The sequence below is a fragment of the Gallus gallus genome, chromosome 7 (assembly GCF_016699485.2).
Source record: "Gallus gallus isolate bGalGal1 chromosome 7, bGalGal1.mat.broiler.GRCg7b, whole genome shotgun sequence".
In the NCBI taxonomy this organism is placed as follows: domain Eukaryota; kingdom Metazoa; phylum Chordata; class Aves; order Galliformes; family Phasianidae; genus Gallus; species Gallus gallus.
Window position 1 is genome coordinate 4,933,950 of NC_052538.1, and position 15,817 is coordinate 4,949,766.

The following is a 15,817-nucleotide window of genomic DNA, read 5'->3' on the forward strand; positions in this document are numbered from 1 at the left end:
TGGCTTCAGCTCCTGGTGACTCAGAGTGCCATGCACATTTGTCTGTGCTCTCTGGTCAGCTTTGGCCCCATTCTCCGGACCTTTCCCCGCTTGCTCCTTGCAGCTTGGCACTTGCTGCTTCGTGCCCTCTGCTTTCACTTGAAATGACTGAGGCTGCAATGAGCATGACACATCCTGTATGGATAATGCAGAAAAAAGGGCATTGTGATGCAATTACCAGCTCAGGATTTGCTCTTTCCTTTGCCAGGTCACCCTTTGCTATCAAAGCCCAGTGGAGCAATCAGTGCTATGAGGTTCTCGTAAAATGAGATGCTTCACCAATTGGAAGGGATCCATAAGGATCACTGAGTCCAACTCCTGCCTCCACACAGCACCTCACAGGGCCGGGCTGAGGTCCTACACCTTGGTGAGCCTCAGCTCCAAGGGAACTTGGCAATGCTTCCCATGGCCAAGCAGGGGAGCTGAGAAGAAGGCACTTACAAAGCTAAACAGAGCTGGAAAGACACCTCCAGTTCCCTGCTCAGTGCTGCCCATGAGTCCAAGAGGCTCACCTTGATGTTTTTGGGAGTGTAGGCTTCGTGGCAAGGAGAGCGCACAGGACTGAGGTCTGCCCCAGCCTTTGTCCCCATGAGGATTCACATTTGTAGGTGCTCCTATGCCATTCTCAGCTCACAGAGCAGCCCAGCTCATGACATTTCCCATCAGTACCAAGCTGTTGCTGGGGATGCTGCTTCAGCTGGGCATGAGCTGAGCCCTGGCAGCCACGCTTGGGAAGCTGTGCTGTTTATTTGGCACCCTCCGTGAGCACATCGCAAGGGTTCCATTGGAGAACGAGGGAACAGGGAATTGACTTTTTATTGCACTTATTAATATCGCTGTTTCTCATAACGTCTGCACTCAGCTGGAGCTGCCTGGAGGGCAGAGCAGTCTGCCCTGCATTCCAGCGTGCACAGGGGCATGCAGAAAGCACCCTTTTTCTCTTTCAGGGGTTATAAGCCTTGCAAACTGGACCCATCCCACGCTCCAACACGCTGCCTCCTCCACAGCCTCTCCTTTTAGGTTGGAGCACGGAGGGTTAGGTGGGTTACAACGACCTGTGAATCATCCTTCCCACCCCTCTTTCCCCATCACTGTTCCCAGTGACCCCATGTCATGCACCCTGGGCTTTCCCAAGGGCAGCGGGCAGCTTGGGGCCCCCATGGCCACTCGCCCCTGGGACTGGGCATCGCTTTACTCTCCCGGGGCCTTTTAAGGAAGCACGCTACGCCCTGGGCCCATGGCCAGTGCGGGGTTACACATGGAAGTCATCTGCAGCTGGGAGCACATCTGCCAGCGTGGCTGCAGGACTGGAGCAGAAGTAAAAATAGCTCGGCACAGCTCCGCGTCCCGACTCACTCAGCGCAGGCGTGCTGCTCGATGCTGCCCTGCCGGAATGTCGCTGGCCTTCCCCCCCTCTGCTTGTGTTTCCAGGAAGAAACAAAACACTTCTCTAAGCTCTGCGTTTGCTATTTTACTTTACTTGCAAACTCAATCCTAATACAGGTGTTCTTGCACAAGGTTTGTCCTATTTTCCGTCCTCTTCCTGAGCTGCCTTCTGGAGCGCAGGTGTTGGGTAGGCATTTGTCCATTCTTCTCCTTTTGTCCCTCTGTCGCAGGGAGGTGGTGGAGTCATCGACCCCTGGAGGTATTCAAGAAACATTTAGATATTATACTAAGGGACATGGCTTAGTAGGGAAATAATGGTGGTAGGTGGACGGTTGGACTGGATGACCTTGGAGGTCTTTTCCAACCTCGGTGATTCCATGATTCCATGATCATCCCTCACTTGTGTAGGCAACAGCCAGCTGCAGAGCAGGTGGGGAGTGCTCACCGAATGGCAGGAGGTAGCAGGCAGGAGGCTCAGCCCTCCCGGCAGCAGAGCCCAGGGCTGAGCTGTATGTCGTGGGGTAAATGGCAATTAGTTGGGACCGTGCTCCAGCTGCAGGGTGATTTATGAGACAGCAGGAGCGGGTCTTTCCTTCACTTGAACAGGGCAGATCCGAAACAGATGTCTAACCTTTATCTCGATCGCTGCAGAGACAGAGGAGCAGACAGGGGAGAGAGAAAGACATTTGAGTTTCCATTGGCTGCCGCTTCGCTGTCTTCCAAAGTCAGCTCATAAAGAAAAATGAACACCATCAGCCAGGAAACTTTGCTTTGGTGAACTATATGTTTTGTTTTGACGTTGGCTGCTATAGCGACCACGCTGAAATAAAAGTGCAGCCGGCTGTGATGACCTCACTCTGTTACTCCATTAAAATCCCGTATCACAAAGATGCAACCTGGGAAGATTTGTGTCTGAAGATTTGCACCTAGGCATGTCTATCACTCTAGTCTCCTGGAGAGCAGGGATGAGGAAGGGCAGGTAGAAGGAGAAGCAGGCTCTGGAGGCAGCCCTGTGCTGCGGGTGAATGTAGAATCATACAACTGCATGAGTTGGAAAGGACCCTTAAAGGCCTCCTATTTCACCTCCCCAGCAGTGAACAGGGACACCTACAGCTAGACCAGCTTGTTCAGAGCAAGGTCCAAGACATGAGGATCTCCATTGTAGGAAATACTCCTTCTCTGAAAGGGTGGTCAGGCACTGGAATGGGCTGCCCAGAGAGGCGGTGGAGTCACCGAGCCTGGTGGTGTTCAAAGGGCGTTTGGATGTTGTGTTGAGGGACATGGCTTAGCGAGAACCATTGGTGATGGGCGGATGGTTGGACTGGATGATCCTGTGGGTCTTTTCCAACCTTAGCGATTCTATGATTCTATGAAAGTAAAGGCCAAATACACTATCACTCCTAAAACAAGATAGGAATAGCTTAAGCATGTCAGTAAGCAATATACATCATACTATCTATGCATGGTATCTTCCAGTTTGAGCACGGACAGTGAGCTGGAATGGGCATACAAACCTGAAAGGCCTCAAAGAAGTTGCTAGGGAAGAAGGCAGCAGTTCGTTATTTCTGAGATATGTGTCTAGTTTTACAGCAGTGAATAATTCTGCAGATGGGGAGGTTGTGTTGGAGGTTAATGAAAAAAATTAGCACTGCATTCAATTGACTGGAACTTTGCAGAGGGCATGGAACAGCCTGACTTTCAAATAAGTGGACTGCTGCCACTCTTCAGCATCCCATTGCAGCCCCGCAAGCTCACTGCTTCTCCCAGCCCTTGGAGCGTCCCCATGCTTATGGGGGGTTTAACTGCAGTGTGTGCAAATCTGGGATGAAAGTATTATTGCCTACAGTGGAGCGAGCAAAAGTTAAAACAAGGGCCATTTGGAAAGGAACGTTAAATATGCTTGCTCATTACTTGCAAATTTTTTCCTTGGAAATCTGGCAGGTTTTGTAGCAGGGGCAATTTCTAAGTAAATGATGATCAGTGCTCTAAAAGAGGTATTTTTGCAGCAATTCTTTCTCATGCTATTTCTCTCCCAGGGTGGAGGGGGCAAACAAGACATGGGAGAAAGGCAGAGGAGCAGCTTCAAAGACGCTCCCTTAGAAGCACCCCTCCCTTGCACCTATACCTGACTTCAGATGTAGAACAGGATGTATGAGACTGTATGAGCCTAAAAGCACAAAAAAACCCGAAGGTTTTACCATGAAAAACCCCTCACCACGTCTATGAGTAGTTTCAGTTTCCTCCAGAGCAGTATAACATAGATGAGCAAGGATGCCAGGCATGGTGCTGGCTACAGACTGGGGATGGGCACTGAGGTGACCCCAGGATGAAGAGCCCAACATGGGGCTACCTCCCACTCTCGGTACATTGCTTCCAATCTGCCCAATGCTGTCTCTTCTAATCACTTTCCTATCACTTGTAACTTTGTCATCCAGAGCCTTCTCCTTTCCAGGCTGAGCACCCCTGGCCCGTTTGGCTCCTCCACCCATCGCTCCCAGTTTGAGACCTGTCTTGCTCATTTTGGCACCGTTAGAAAGCAGCATCTTGAAAACAGCACCTGGTTTTCACTCCTCTCCCTTCTGCAAAAAGCTCTTTTTCTTCTTCTTTTTTTTTGGGGGGGGGGAGGAAGAATAAAGAAAGAATGAAAGAAAAAAAGACATTTTTCATGTAGCCCAGAGCCAAGCTCATTGCGAAAGAGCGCGCCGTGTTTCTGGTCAGCCCCATCCATTGTCCTACAGCTGTGTTCCACCGCGGGACTGCTGCTAGTGGTCACGTAAAAACAGGGCTGAGAACACCCCCTCTTGCAAATCTTTTTGACAGCCAGCCCCTGGCAGTGGCACACACTCCCACGAGTGGGGCTGATGTTGGAAATCTCTGCTCCCTGTCCCATCGCCAGACTTGGCAAATAAGGTCGTGGTGCTAACACTGCAGGGTGCAATGAGTTTTAAGCCCCTCTGATCCCTGTGCAAAGCCCAGACCACGAGGAGAGGTCAGGGCAACATGGACCCCGAGGACCACACTACATTCGGAGAGGGGTGTAGGTGGGAAAAGCGTTGTTCCCATAGATGCAGACCGGAAAAGATGAGCAGAAAGGAATGAGAAGAGCTTGTGCAGAAAACCCAACTCCTGAGCTGCTCCCTCTCAGACTCAGCTAACTACGTGTCTGTCTGCACCAGCAATCCCAGGAATTTCCACTGCACCCTGCTCAGGAAATCTCTGCATTTTTCATAGACGTGCCTATGGAGGGACACCAATTGCTCTGTGAGTGTGTGAGCGCTGGGGAAGGGAGAGCCCAGAAAAAGAAAAAAAAAAAAAAACAACACATCCCAAGCAACAAGGCTGGTTGGAAAAAGCAGTCAGGAGTTTGAAGCACATCCAGACCACTGCTCTGGAAATCAGGCCGAAGAATCTTGTGACATCAGGCTCTCTGCGGAGATGGCTGCTATTTCCCAGCTGGAAAGCCCTGGGAATGTCACTAGCAGCCCACGGAGCTGGGAAGATGAGGCCACGCTACCAACAGCACCATGCAGTGCGCTGCTATTGAGCACCAAGCATTTGCACCAAAACTTCCAAGCACTCCCAGCCCTCTGGGACAGCACAGGAGGTTGCTTTTTTGGAGGTATCACGGAATCATTCAGGTTGGAAAAGTCCTCTAAGATCACCCAGCCCAACTCCAGCCCACCCCACCATGCCCATTGCCCACGTCCCTCAGTGCCACATCCCCATGGGTATGGAACACCTCCAGGGACGGTGACCCCACCACTCCCTGGGCAGCTGTGCCACTGCAGCACTGCTCTCTCTGAGGTGAAATGTTTCCTATCTGTGTGAGAAATCTGGAGTTGGGCATTTCCTGCAAGAGAGAGGTGCTAGCAAGGCGATCCAAGACTTGTCCTTGGTCACATCCCCCAGGAATGACAACAAATCTGGGGAGCTGTCAACAGGGAAAAGAGAAATTTAAGATTTAAATGTAAAAGAGAGGTTGTCAAGCCCTCTGAGCAGTTGGCTTCACTGGATGATGGATACAGCACGGATATGAGTGATGGTAGCCAAGAGAGCAGTAAGTCTGGATCCCAAAGGTTGTCCAACTGTTGAGTACGTAGAATCATAGTATTGAGTTGGAACAGACCCTTAGAGGTCATCCAGTCCCCTGCAGTGAACAGGGGTACCTACAGCTCTATCAGGTGCTCAGAGCCCTGTCCAGCTGGACCTTGAATGTCTCCAGGGACAGGGTATCTACCACCTCTCTGGGCAACCTGTGCCAGTGCTTCACGACTCTTACAGTAAAGAAACTTCCTTATATCCAATACAAATTTCCCCTCTTTCAGTTTGAAACCATTTCCCCTTGTCCTGTCACCAGAGACCCTGCTAAAGTATCTGTCCACTTCTTTCCTATAGCCCCCCCTTAAAATACTGGAAGGACGCGATCAGATCTCCCTGGAGCCTTCTCTTCTCCAATCTGAACAACCACTCTCTCAGCATCCTATCCCCTGCAAACACTTAACTCTTGTCAATCCTTCTGCTCCTGTAAGATACTCTGCACTTCTACAGACTGTTGGACCCCCATCCTCTGCTGCCATCCCTTTTGGGTCCACACCAGACCCTGTTGACCAGGAGCTCCTTCTGAACCATCAGAGCAGGTCTGGCTATTTTGGTTAACTAACAAAAAGAAAAACTGTGAGCTGTACAGTTCTTCATTATTATTATTATTATTTGCTTGCTGAGCTTGATTTTCTACTTACTTATCCATTTTTAGTTTGTTTTTGTTGAAGAGAAGGTGCTTGCTAAGGGACATTTGTTTGCAAAGGGACATTTGCTCACAATGCCAAAAGAGTCTACAGAGGAGTGTGTCTGCAAAGCAGACTCCGCACACTGGAGCCGTTTGGAGTCCCCCGGGCTCCCCCCCAGCACCATCCCACCCACCCACCCACCCAGAGGCTCCAGCCCCACGTGGCTGCCCCATAGCCCCAGCACCCCCAGGCTGAGCCCCAGCCGGCGTCGCGCTGCCTCCCCCGCAGATCCGGGACCCGGCAGCGAGCAGCCTTAGCTCATCGCTGGGGCACAGCCAGCCTGGAGTGGGAGGGAAGAGAAGGGGAAGGCAGCACGGGGGATAGGAAGGCTGGAAAGGGGGGAAAGAAGGAAGAGAGAAGCTTGAGAACAACTCTGGATGAGGCCACTGTGACTTAGGGAGAGGATGAAATGGGGATGGAAGGGGGAAGACACTGAGGAGGGGTAGCAAAACAGCTTGCCAGAAAACTTCTCTAGAAACCGAGGGGAAATCACTGTTGCTTCAGTTCAGACAAGCCCTGCTGAATCATACGATGTGCTTTGAACCTTGCATGTGTTTAATGCTTGTAGGTGTAGGTACAGAGCCAAGGGTTCCCCTTTGGGATTTCAAGCATCTCTTTGCTAACTCTGAGATTTGCAGGGGAATACAACTGCAGCACACCCTCACAGAGCAAGGGATGAACATAAATAGCATGCTACTTGTAGGATACATTGGAGGAAACCTACATGCAGCAGACATGGCAAACTGTGCATCGAGTAAGAATGTTTCTAGTCCTGGGAAAGGTGCTTTTGTCACAAAGCCCTCGGCTAAAGGTGCATTAGGTAGTTCCTACTGATGCTTTCCCTGCTTGTTTTCTTGCTCTGAGGTCCAGGCGTATTGGAAATAAAGGAGAACTCAGCCAACAAATCCAACTGGTTTAATACTATTGTGATCTACGCTGGGCTCAGCAGAAAGTGGGACACTACATGGAGACATTCTCCATGTGGACAGCATTGGAGACTTTCAAGGCCAGGCTGGATGGGGCTCTGAGCACCTGATAGAGCTGTAGATGTCCCTGTGCATTGCAGGGGAGTTGGACTGGGTGATCTTTAAAGATCCATTCTGACTCAAATGATTCTATGGAACCCTGCAGAGAGCCCAGTATTCCTCATCTGGATGCGCCATAGATCACTTGTAAGCTCTCTTAACCATCCTCTGGGAATAGCCAAGACATCTATGGGACAGGATTGTATTCGTCCTTGTGGGAGACAGCTCATGCAGTAGAGATGAGGTGCATGGCCAGAACCAGAAAACCATGCAGGTGGTATCAGCGACGCCAACATGGGATGACCAAGAAAATCAAACTCCTGTGTGGCGACAGCCAGCCCACCTGCACTGCAGTATCTGGAAGAGATTTTATTAATGAGGCAGCATGGGTAAGGGGCTCTCCCTTGCTGGGAGGTTCCGAGGTGAACCAAGCCCTGCTAATCTTTTGTAAATGTGAGAAAAGCAAGCGAGGCTTAGGCACACTTCAAGCTGTTTCTCATTAGCGTGGGAACCGGAGGCGTGCTGCAGAGATGCTCCTCAAAATGGGGCACCCAGCCCCTTTGGTACAGGAATGCAGAGCCAGTTCTCTGTCCTGCTGCAGCAGAGACCCTTTCTAATCCTCAGCACAGTCAAGGGGTCTGGCAGGGAAACCCAAACATTGCAGCTCATCACCCATGTCGGAGGTGAAACTCTGCTTCCCAGGCACCTCATCACCAGCACCACCACATCCTGCTGGGGCCAGGAGCAGCCAAGCCCTGCAAGGTCAGGGCAGGACATCCACGAGAAGGGCCGGGAGCGTGGAAACACGGGGCAGGGAGTGGAGCCGATGCACTTTGGAAGAGCTGCGGAATGAGAAGCATGATGTGAGAGCAGAGCCAGTGAGTGGGGAAGGAGACGGGCGCCCAAGCTATCGGCCTGTTTGCAATCAGTGCAGGGATGGTAGCAGCCCGGCTGCCAGGAACGCGTAAAGCAATTCGAAAAGCTGCTGGAAATGGGCTGCAGGCAGAGGCTTGCTCTGACTCAGGTTTACAGCTCCAGCACATATTTCCTATTAAAAACACAAAGCTAATCCTCGTAACAAGGAGCACCAGGTAGTGTGGCCCAGGGAAGCATCACCTTTTCGCTCTCACATGAGTTTAAGAACAGCTTATCCCTCCTCAATATCAAGGACAAACTCCAACAAAGAGTGAGGCAATGCTCTGGTTTGCTTCCAGTCTGGAAAGGAAGAGAAACTCCTGTGCCTGTGTCGGCGTGGTGTTTCAGGAGGAGGGTCCCAGGCTGGGTGGAAAATAGCAGCAAGGACCATTCAGTTGCAGTGCGGGAGCTTTGGGTTTGGTGAGGTCTCTACCTTAGGAGAGCCAAGTAGCATGCTTGGGAAGAAGAGAGGCTGAGCACCTCTTAAACCTCCTGCAGCCCAACAAGAAGAATCGCGACAGCTGGAAAATCCCTCCAGCTCCAACCACAGCCAGTGCCACGTGAGTCAGATACAGTCTGAACTTTGGGGTCCAGAAGGACAAAGGTCATCCCTGGAGGCATTCAAGGCCAGGCTGGATGTGGCTCTGGGCAGCCTGGTCTAGTGGCTGGCAACCCTGCACATAGCAGGGGGATTGAAACTAGATGATCTTTGAGGTCCTTTTCAACCCGGGCCATTCTATGATTCTATGATTCATCTGGTGATGGCCACTAGTGGTCCTCATCCTCCTGTCCAGAGAGGACCCGGCTTTTGGCAAGGAGTAGAAGAGATGTAAAATGTTTTTTTAGATGGGAACCAGCATGACACAAGCAACTTTCACCAATACAATTGATTGGTGCATAGCCGGGAGCTTTGTATTCTGTTTTTCTTTTGTCTCTACAGAGGTGTTCTGGCAGTAGTTGACTGGCTCACAGAAACCTAGGAGGCTAACAAGGCAGCATTTAAACCCCACCAAGGTCAACCAAAATGGATTTCAGCGACAGCGGGATGGTTCTGAGCACAAGCCAGCAAGGATCTGCTGAATCAGAGTGGGGTGGGTGGGGAGGGAAGAGCAGGAAGAACTCTGTTTTCAAATGGAAAATATTTTAAGACCCCTTCTGAGGCCAACTGCACAAAGTCTCACTGCATCCTTGCAGGGCTACCAGCTGCCAGGGCAGCTTTCAGGTGTGCAAACAATGGGAAACCTCCTCTATGGGACTGCGATGAAGCCCCAGAGGGACTCAGCTCCACCATAAATCACGAGGGGCGAGACCCTCCCTCACTGACATCCCAGGGATGCACCTTTTCCAGGGCAGCCTCCAGCTCACATGATCTATTCGTTGGAAAGTCACAAAACAAACCACGTTACCCTGGACTTTCTCCTCCTCTGAGGGATTTCATCCAGCAGTTTTCCTGGCCGCAAGCTGCTTTCAGGAAGCTGCTTGTAACAGTGGCGCGGGGTCATTCTTCTTTCTGCTTTTCCTCATTGTGAGCTTGCTGCATCCCAGCTGCTGGATATATAATATACATATATATTAAACTCTCTATGTAATCAACAATATATCCATATCTGTATATGTATGCATAATATAATAACCCCCCCCCAGCCCGTGGATGTGTTATTTTCCAGAAACTCAAGGATAGCGACCAACTGATCCCAGGCAGAACTTCTAGTAATTTCCTCCAGCTATCAGCTTTTTCCCTTACTTCATGTACACCAGACTCTGCAGGAAGCTTTGCCATGCCATGAGGTTGTTCGTGTTTCACAGAAGTGCCAAACACCTTCTTGCAACAGAGACCGCCTGCCGGTGCTTACAGAAAGCCAGCACTGTCAAGTCAGACCTTAGTCATCGCCGGAGACATGCGGGGTGACATATAATGTTAATTAAGGGAAATCTAAGTCATGCAAATGGCTGTTTTTGTACCTGCTCAGCACAGCACACTTCAGACCCCCTGGGGTCCTGCTTTCCTTGGTAGACAGGGAAACACGTGGCTAGACATGAGCACAGACTGGGTTTCATTTCTGTGTTCATGGCTTTTGCTAAAATCTTCACTGCCACCAAACCTTTGGTCACATATTAACAAAGCACAGCCCTGATCATGCATCCCATGCTCCTCGGGCTGCACATGTGGATGCTCCATGTTGCCCACGTGGAGCACAGAAGAGAGATGCCCCAGGCTTTGCTTTGGCTCTGTCCCCTCTGATTTCCTAGGGACCCTCCCTGGTGACTCTGCAACAGGGAGAGCTGTGTTGAGGTCCTTTGCTTTCCTCCCAGCAGCACAAGGTTTGAGCACCGGGCTGAAAACGTGTCCTCAAAAGCTTGGTCATTTGGCTGTTTTCCCTCTCATTTTTCAGCAGAAAGGCTCGGGTGATATTTCACAGCAAATAAAAGCCAGGCATGAGAGCCTGACTTTCCTGGCGGCCGATGGGGCGCGGAGCTGGCTGGTAGCCCCAATGCTGCTGGGATGCACTGGAAAAAATCTTCCCCGCATGAAGGCAACCAGTTCAGAGCTGGAAACCAGTATTCTCCAGCCTCTACACCTCAGGACAGGAGAAAATAAGATTTTCTATGATACACCTTAAATAAGGAAGAAAAAAAAAAAACCAAACAAACTAGTGAAAGCCTACATACACCACACAACTTGGTGGCTGTGATTTTAGTCTGAAGAGCCTTTTTGCAAAGGCACATGGAGATACGCGATCATCCATCCTTCCTAAGCAAAAACCTGCCCTCAGGCTGAACCTGCTGTCTCCCAGGGAGGAAGAAAAGCTCTCTGAGTGATGAGCTGGCACGTGGACAGAAGGCAATAACATGGATGTGGTTGGGAAGTGGAGAGATCTGTGCTCCTGGGAGCAGCTGGGTTTCCTCCAGCTCCTACAGTATGTTTGGGAAGGAGCGTAGGGTGCTGGGGGCATGAGGGGATGGAAAAGGGTATAAACCACACGCTAAATTAATTGTTTGTTATAGAATCATAGCACTATAGAACGGTTTAGGGCAGAAGGGATTCCAAAGCTCACCAGTCCCAACCACTGCCACGGGCAGGGACATCTCCCACAGAGCAGGCTGCTCAAAGTCACCCAGCCTATAGGGGTGCTTTGGGAGGATCCCCAGCCTCAGGGACATCGAGGGACACGTGGTCAGCCTGGCCAGTTAACTGCATGCTGAGTATTTCTGCTGCTTCAAGCAGTGGCTGTTCCCTCTCCCAGTACGAGCCTGGCAGCAGACCAGGGAACAGCGTTAGTAAAGGAAAAGATTCAATTATTTAATTCAGTTCCTTAACGCTCTGAAAATGAGCACAGGTTGCCAAATCAAACACTGGCACAAGTGGGAGGGAAAAAGTTAGGTGCGCTTTTGATTTATATGCTGGCTGCAAGCCTCCCCCTGGAGATGCCTTTCATTTAGGGCTGTTATCAGTTTGTCTCATCAAGTGAAGATGATAACAAGGTACTGACAGGCTTTTTGGATTTGCTTCCCTGCTTGTGCAGGACGGGTGGCAGAGGATTGGTCCTCTAATGCTCGGGGGGACAAAAGGAGAAGGCAAAGAGCAGAAAGTAAGATGTCCAAGTCCAGGCTGACCTCAGCACACAGCTGGCCAAGGCACCACCCGTGATGCTCTGTGTCCAAAACTCTAATTATCCACCCTCCACATGGCTCTGCACCTCCGCTTGGACCCACACGGGCTAAGAAGAGGGGAAAAAAAAAGTACAAGAAGAAACTTGTTCTTCCATTTACATCCATTTACATTCTTGCATTTTTACAAGAAACTTCCAGTCTTAGGAGCTGATACTTGCTGTTATGTTCTCATGCATATGAGTATCCAGTGCACAGTGGGGTAAGGGGACCAAGGCAATCCCTCTTCCATCCACGTAGCAGAGAGAAAGTCATCCAGCAAGGCAGGGCTAGTGGGGTGACATGGGTTTTCTGTATCCCCATTTGAGACCTGCTTGAATTAAGACACAATAAGGTCGCATGTGATCCCTCACCAGCCCAATTTAGCCTTTCTTTTAGCAAAGCTAGGAGCTCTCTGCAGCGTTCGCTATGGCCTGAGCTGAGCTCAGCTGGAGCCAAGCCTTTGAAAGAAGCAGAGGTGTGAACTGGTTGAATGTGGAAGTCCAGGGATGGCAATTTCACAAACCTTTCATTTGTTTGTAGGAAAACATGAAGAAAAGGCAGAGAGCACAGACAACAGGCAGCAGGCCAGAGCCCAGTGCTGCTAGCATGCACCACACGTTCCTCTGCACGTCTCCAAAGCAATTCGTTAGAGCTCAGTCCTAGAAAGACCATCAGCATGTTACCTGCAAGCAGGGACATGCAATTCTTATTTGGTAGGTTTGCAGCTGGACCACATCCATCACAGAGGTGCAAGTACTGATGCTGAGTGATGGACTGGGAGCAAAGTGATCTCTTTGCTCCACCAGTGTTCAGCAGTGGGTTTCTGCATCAGCTCTGGGTGCACCAGTACTGCCCCACAAATTGTGACTCCACCTTTCCAGCGTGGAAAGGAAAAGGAAACCACATAACAAGGGTGAAGTGATGCCCAAGGCTTCACTGGGGGAAGCACAATGAGGAAACGAGCTTTCCCAACAGCTCTGGAGCATGCCCTGTTAGTTACTGTAAGGGAAGACAACCACTGCCAGTGCTTCTAGTGAGCAACATCCATTCTGAACAATGCACGTAACTGCTGTATTTTTAAAACATATGTATATACAATGATATCTACAGGTTGAATCCTCTGCCCAAATTTTGAAGCCATCACATTGCAAGCCCTCCAATTTTGCATTCTGAAAGCCACGCTACTGCTACTTCTGTCCAGTACCAGAAAGTGCTGGGTGCTTTTTGTGCCTGCCGAGGAGGAATGGCATTTGCCTGAATTTTGCTTCAGTTTGCTCCTTTTAATCTACAGCTCAGTGTGTAAGAAGCTGTAAATCTCTCTTTTCAGATGCAACTCTTCAGCGTTTTCTTCAGCCTCCGAACCTCTCACATGATTGTGCTGGCACTAAGGCCAGAAAAGTTTAGTCATGGCTTACGTCCCTCCCGTGCCAAGGAAGACAGAAATGAAAACAACCAAATCCAAAGCTAGTTGATGGGCTAAAACCCAGAGCAGAGCTAACGAGCTAGAGAGGCACAGAAAAAGGGGGAATTTGCCCTAGGCAAGGTATCTACCAAGCGGGAATATCTCCATAAACGAAAGAAGCATCCAGTTCCACAAAACTTAAGATTTGAGCAAATAGTAGAAACCCGTAAGGTGGTTCCAAGGATCACTGAGGCAGATCCCAGACCTGCATCCTTTAGTAAAGCTGGGCAGCTTCATTATCCTAGTGACCACAATGGTTTTCACTCTTAATTTTCCTATTCTTGAAAGAAAAGGAGGAGAAAGCAAAGCAAAAGCGAATCCCACCAGATGCCTCTCTTGTTTTTAAAGCAGAAATTCTGTTCTGGCTGCTGACACCATTTGAACCAGTTTCTGCTGCAGTGCTGGAGTGAAGTCTGCCATGAAGCATGAGCAGTTGAAATTTGGGCCTCCCAGCAACTGAACCTCACTCCTCTGCCAGCCAACTCCATGTCCAGCTTGGCTTGGTCACTCTGCAGGAAGACACGTCTGCAAATGCTCGTGATTCTAGCATGAATCAGGGCAAGACTTCATCCATTTTTACTGCAGAAGAACCACCCTGGCTTTATACAACGTGTGTGTATGTACCTGCACCTACAGACACAACCATGTACTAATCCATAGACTAACCTCAGTAACCAGGGTGAGATGCAAACGATGATTCCACTGATTTTTCTTCTGGAGCAAATTTCCCTGTTTATGATCCTTGAACTTAAAATAAGTGGAACAATAATGTTAAAGCAGCCACGTGCTTCCTGTTTATCCTGCCATCCCTGCCTCTGCTCTGCTAGCAGCAGCCTGACCTGGAACCGAGCACAGGAAAACATGCAAAAGCAATTGGGCCATGAGAAATAGCTCGTCCTCGTTCATTCTCCAGTTGATCTTCATGCATACCTTTTTCATGGCAGCCAAGTAAGTCTTTCCAAATGAGCGTTCCAAGGCTTTCTCAAAACAGGCACAGCAGAAGACAAGGATACCAGGGCTCTTTAGAACCAGAGCTTGAAAAAAAGCATTTTCAATGTCCACAAAAAAAGGCTGAAGCAGCATCTAAGAAGCCATCCAGTTTTCTGCATATTATGGCAACTAAGGCTACTTTGCATGATCACTCACACATCATAGAATCATAGAATCACCAAGGTTGGAAAAGACCCACAGGATCATCCAGTCCAACCATCTACCCATCACCAATAGTTCTCATTAAACCATGTCCCTCAACACAACGTCCAAACGTTCCTTGAACACACCCAGGGTCGGTGACTCCACCACTTCTCTAGGCAGCCAGATGAGCAAATCTGCATTAGATCTGTATGTGCTCAGATTTGCTTGTATTTTACTTTCATTTTCAGGGCAGGAGTAGATGAGGAGCGTGCACCACGCAAAGGATGGAGCTCACCAACTGGCTAACCTTGCTCTGGTTCAGTTGCACAGCCGTGCCTGACAACCCAGTGGGTCCCAATAAAGCCAAGACAACAGGTGGTCAGGGTCAGACACCATCAAGGAGCTTTTGGGAAGAAAATGTGTGGGATAGAGAAACTTCTGAAGAAATGGAGGGCTGGGCAAGGAATAAATAGTAGAATGAATGTGAAAAAAAAGTAAAGCATAAAATAAGAGCTTGGTCAAGAACTTAAAACTATGGGGAACGTCACAATTCTAGCCTTTATGTAGATAAAAATGCTTAGATACAGTGGAAGAAACATCAGGACAAATGCCATTCACAGGCTGTGGCAAGGCAGAGACTGAAAGATTGACAGATAGCTGTAGGCAAGGCATTCTGCCTGACTTTGCGTAGGCCAGGTTGCCCAAACCTCAGGGCAGGGCTAAAAACGATGAGAGTGGTTTCAACTAAAACCCAGAAAGACCTGTAATCTTTAGATCTCAAGCAGAGAGAGAGGTTAGCTGCTCTGGTCTTGTTGGCCCAACCCATGGTGAAGAGTCCAGCAATGGATTTGCAGAGATGGACACGCGCCTGTCCTTCACAACTGAAGCCTACAGTATGCAGCAAGACTGTGAACATCAACTCCTACTGTAGGACTTCCCAAGCTCCCAGTTTTATCTGATGTGCTAACAACAAGCCCAAAACATTTGTTAAGCTAAGAGCATCACGAACAGTGAGACTAATGGTTGTGTGAGGTTGCATGCCAGAAACCAGGAGCTTCTTCAGAAGAAAGGCATACTACTTAGTCTGGAGGCTATTAGTTGCCAGTTACAGCTAAACTAATGGTATTCTTTCAAGTGCTACTTGTCAGGAGATCTATGGCAAACACTGCTTTCTTCCTTCCCTTGCACCATGCAGGCCAGTAGTGGCAAGGGACATGCTGCCGTCACTGCCGTCCGCTTGCTGATCTTGCCCCCGAGAGTAGTCCTTTGCCAGGAAAAACAGTGGGATATTTCCATTTTAGGAAGTGAGCTGTTATTTCACTTCTTTTGGCCAACATCGATTTACGCAATTTGATACTGGTAAGGGACGGAACCCTTTCACAACACTTTCTACTGTTCATAGTGCTTTTAATTATCAG

At 49.5% G+C, this 15,817-nt stretch overlaps 1 long non-coding RNA gene across 1 annotated transcript in view; it reads right to left on the minus strand.

Annotated features, from left to right (window-relative positions):
* Window positions 1-1,490: 1,490 nt before the first annotated feature.
* The window catches only part of LOC107053780, a 63,867-nt gene continuing 49,540 nt past the window's right edge, over window positions 1,491-15,817 (minus strand). Inside the window, exons 7-8 of the long non-coding RNA XR_001467388.4 lie at window positions 9,559-9,700; window positions 1,491-1,678 (exon numbers count right to left, since the gene is read on the minus strand). This is a non-coding gene — a long non-coding RNA (uncharacterized LOC107053780). The remainder of the gene's footprint in view (window positions 1,679-9,558; window positions 9,701-15,817) is intronic.